Raw genomic sequence first — 4,847 nt, 5'->3', positions numbered from 1 at the left:
GAATCCTTCATTTGCATGAACTATATACAAGTATCTATTTTTCAGCACAGTGATTGGCTACAAGGCAACAGATCTGATTGACCGTGCTGGCACCCAAACATCAATACCTTTGTAGGCCTCAGGAGCCTTTGTTCTACTCAAGCAATACATAACGCCCCTCCCCTCTAAGTTTGGGCTACCCCATTGCAGACGAAGTCGCTAAGATAAGCCGGGGGATAGCAAGCCCGTTGAGACCTATGCAACCCTTCTGCTATAGACGGTCCTCGGACGGGTGGCTCATCGTTGACAAAGACCTCTGCCCCACTAGGGGAAATGGAGAAATTCTTGAGACTTGAATGAGTTGCTGAACAGCTTTATGCTGTTGTACTATCTCCACACTGTTCAGTCGCCGCTGCCGATTCAGCCCTTGTGTCAGCAGTACAGGGTGAATAATCTCTGTCCAATTCCAGCGCCTGCTCTGGCCAGTGCTGCCGTAACTGATTGATGTGTCTTTGGAGTGTTCTGCCAGTGGTATCAGCCACCTTATAGGAGATCGGCCCTGTTGCCCTGAGCACTGAAGCTGGAACCCAGGTCAGCCCTTCCCCGCAGTTTCTGGCGTAGACTAAGTCACCCTGCTGCAACCTCCTGGAGCGATCCCGAAACCTCCGTCTCCCTCTGGGTGTCCGAATCTAAGTCTGGGGGAAGCCGATCGAGCAGGGTTGTTAGCCGTCATCCCATCAAGAGCTCCGCTGGGCTCCATCCCATGGTAGAATGCGGGGTGATGTGCTGCCACAATATGTAGTTGGCCAACCGTCAGCTCAAATCCCCCTGGTAATCTGTAGAGTGAGTTTTTAGTGGCCCTCACCATTCTTTCTGCCTGTCCATTTGTTGATGGGTGGAACAGCGCTGACGTGATGTGGCAGATGGCGTTGTTCTCGAGGAATCTCTGGACTTCCTGGGAGGTGAATTGTGTGCCATTGTCCAAGACTATAGTGTCTGGCAGGCTGTGGGTCGCAAACAGATACCTTAATGAACAGATGACCACCACAGACGTCATGGTCGATACGGGGATTACTTCCAGCCACTTCAAAAAAGAGTCCACTACGATGAGAAAAACTTGCCCCTGGAAAGGCCCGGCAAAATCAATGTGGATCCGCGACCACGGTGTGCGCATTGTCTCTCATGGATGCACAGGGGCCTGTGGCATTTCAGGCCGAGAGTCCTGGTAGGGCAGACAAGTCCGTACCCATCTCTCCACAGCTTGGTCCATCCCTGGCCACCACACGTAGCTGTGGGCCAGAGCCTTCATTTTGACAATCCCTGTGTGTCCCACATGGAGTGCCTCCAGCACACGCTGACAGAGTCTGGGCGGAACGATGACTCTGTTCTCCCAAAGCAAACATCCCTTGTAGACTGATAACTCATGCTGGCAGGAGCTGAAAGGCTGGAACTTGGCGTCCAGCCGGCCGATAGGCCACCCCCTCCACACCCAGTTGAGAACACGAGAGAGCGTGGGGTCCTTGGTAGAGTGGGCTGTGATGTCTGCCACATGGAGAGGTGGTTGAGGCAAGTCTTCCAGCTGCATAACCTCATGAGCAGGAGCAGGGTCTGTTGTTGGGCCCTGCAGTGGCAGGTGACTAAGGGCATTGGTGTGTCCCAAGGCTTTGCCCAGATGATAGAAAAGTTCATAATCGTAAGCAGACAGGAAAACCGACCAGCGCAGCATTCTCGGAGACATGACCTGCAAGGTCTGTCGGTTGAGTGCGAAAAGGCCAAATAGCAGCTTGTAGTCTGTGGCGATCTCGAAGTGCTGTCTGTAGACATAGTCATGAACTTTTTAACACCCGCAACCAGAGCAAGAGCCTCTTTGTTGATTTGAGCATAGTTCCGTTCCGCCCGTGATAAGTCCTGGCGGACTTATCCATCAGGCATTTGATGGCTCAGGACTGCGCCGATTCCATAAGGTGAGGCATCACATATGAGCACGAGAGGCTTGAGTTCATCATAATGGCTGAGTACGCTGTCTGACGAAAGGAGGTCCTTAACTACGGACAATGCCTGGTTGTGCTTCCGACCCAGACCCAGGGCGCTTTCTTCTTAAGTAGTCTATACAGTGGCTTGGCTAGTGATACCTTGTGAGGTAGGAAAGAGTGGTAGAAATTCAGGAGCCTGAGAAATGCTTGGAGTTCTTTCTTGGAACAAGGTGTTGGTGCAATGCGAATGGCCTGCACCTTGCTGGCTGTAGGGTGGATGCTGTCAGCGTCTATCATGAATCCGAGGAATTCTACATGAGCCAAGGTGAACTGACACTTTTCCTTCTTAACTTTGAGTCCAGCGTTCTAGAGGCGACGGAGTACCTGTCGCAGATGGCCGGTGAGTTCTGTAGTGGACGTTCCTGTGATCAGGACATCATCAAAGTACAGAATGACACCAGGGATGCCCTTGGGCAGTCCCTCCATAAGTCCTTGAAAAATTCCAAGAGCCACACTGACCCCGAACTGGAGCCGCTTCACCTTGAATGTGCCTTGATGAGTCATGATGGTTTGTGTTTCCACAGTGGTGTCATCTACTGGAAGCAGCTTGTATGCTTGTGCCAGGTTGATCTTCGCAAAGATCTTGCCCCCTGCTGGCGATGCCAGGAGGTGACTCACTACTGGCACCGGATAAGCATGCTGTTGCAGTGCCTTATTAAGGGTGCACTTATAGTCTGTGCAGATACGCACTGTCCCGTTGGCCTTGATGGGTATGACAATGGGAGTCTCCCAACGGGCAAATGATACTGGTTCAAGGACCCCTTGTGTGACCAGCCAGTCTAGCTCGTCGTCAGCTCATGGCTTCAGAGTGAAGGGAAGACATCGAGCTTTCAAACGGATCGGCAGTACTGTAGAGTTCAGGTCGAAGGATACCGGTGGTCTGGTGTAACGTCCCAAGGAGCTGTCGAATACAGATGGAAATTCTGAACAGACAGCCTCAATGTTCGATTGGCAGGTTTGTTGGATGCCGGCGATGTGGATTCCCAGTGCTTCAAACCAATCAAGCCCCAGCAAACTTGTGCGGTGCCCCTCAATGACGACCAGCTGGAGGGGGCCACGAAGTCTTTAAAACTGACTTCGAACTTGTCGATGTCTGCCATCGGAATCCAACGACCCTGGAAGTCCGTCAAGTGTATGTCGCATGGCTTGAACTGCCGGTCTCTTTTCTTGGACACACTCAGTGGTAGGTGTCTGTTGAGATGATTGAGAGCATCGATCCGGTGTCGACCTCTATCTTAAATGGTGTTCCTTCGATGTGCATCATTACTGTGATCTTCTCTCAGGTAGGTATTCAGGTGTTCAGGACTGTGGTATGGCTGGAGTACTTGGTGACGGAGTGGCACTCTTTGAGCCGGAAAGAACCCCTTCGTTCTGGCCAATGTCGTTGAGGCATCTGTGGTCGGGAGCCTCTGCTCTTGGGTACCCTGCATGCCTTTGCAATGTGCCCTCTCTTTCGGCAAGCCCAGCATTCGGCATTGTGGAATTTGCAGGACTTCCGGTCGTGGCTTCCTCCACAGCTGGCACAGGGCAACCCGTTGGTGCATTGCAGTTTGGATCGCTTGGACAGTACCGCTTGAATCCTGTGAACCTCATCATCATCCCCCGAATCGCTCTCAATGCTCTCATGGTGGACTGGTTCCGCCTTTTTAGCTAGGGGAGGACTCCATGACTGGCATACTGACTCCATCGACTGGCATACCTGGTCAACTGCTTCCACTGCTAGTGCCTCCTCGAGGGCTTCCTTGAATGTGAGTTCCATCTTGGCAAATAGCTGTTGTAGCTTCTCGTCTCGCAGACCACCTACTAGTTGATCTCTGAGCACAGTCTCCAGGTCAGTAAAGTTGCATTGTCATGCTGCTTGCCAGAGACCTGTAACGAAAATGGTCACTGACTTGCCCTGGGCTTGGTCTAGCTTGTAGAAAGCGTGTCAGCTGGCAATCTCTGATGACTGTGGCAAGAAGTGATCTCGAAGTCGGTCTTTGATGACGTTGAATGCCATAGCTTGGAGCTGAGCCGGCGCCATGAGTGCCCGGGCTATGTCAAAAGTGGACTGCCCACAGACTCTGAAGAAGGTCGCCCTCTGGAGGTCCACATCTGTGACCTTGTTCACCTCAAGATAGAACTCAAACCTCGCAATGTATGTCTCTCAGTCCTTGGAGACTGAGTCGAAAGGTTCAAAATGGCCCTTGGAGGCCATGATTCACTATCGGCAATTTGTGATGGGGCAGCTGTGTATTAGCTCTGGGTCGTGATTTAGCTCTCGGCGTTGCAGGGCTGCCTACCTGCCTGGAGTGATTTAGTTCTTGGCTTTGCGGGGCTACCTACCCGCCTTTGGATCCCATCCTTGTTGCCAGTATTGTATATTAACAGCTCTTAATTATGATAAACATCTTTATTGAAAACTGGAAGCAGACAGACTGAAGCCTCAGGCTCAACAGTAACCAATTTATACTTGTAGAAATCACACCACTTGTACAACAACCAATATAATGTAAACAGCTAGAATCCTCCGTTTGCATGAACTATACAAGTATCTATTTTTCAGCTCAGTGATTGGCTATAAGGCAACAGTTCTGATTGGCCATGCCGGCACCCAAACACCAGTAGCTTTGTAGGCCTCAGGAGCCTTTGTTCTATTCAAGCAATACATAACAATTACTCTGCCCATGCTGTGTGATCTTTTGCTCCCTAGGCTCCAAATTCTAAACTTTTAATAGAAATGAAATGTTTAAGAGAAAATGGCATTGGTTACATGTGTTCTGCATAGAGTTCCCAGGTCCCTATAACCTCCCAGTGGGAGGGACTTACCCTTTGAAGACTTCTCACGTGTGCACA

General features: G+C 50.9%; 1 pseudogene; it reads right to left on the bottom strand.

The window, feature by feature from the left end:
- Nucleotides 1-353: 353 nt before the first annotated feature.
- On the bottom strand, nucleotides 354-3,771 carry LOC129339499 (uncharacterized protein K02A2.6-like; annotated as a pseudogene).
- Between the last annotated feature and the right edge of the window lie 1,076 nt (nucleotides 3,772-4,847).

Source organism: Eublepharis macularius, chromosome 12, assembly GCF_028583425.1.
Source record: "Eublepharis macularius isolate TG4126 chromosome 12, MPM_Emac_v1.0, whole genome shotgun sequence".
Lineage (NCBI taxonomy): Eukaryota > Metazoa > Chordata > Lepidosauria > Squamata > Eublepharidae > Eublepharis > Eublepharis macularius.
This window is presented reverse-complemented; position numbering and strand designations above follow the sequence as displayed.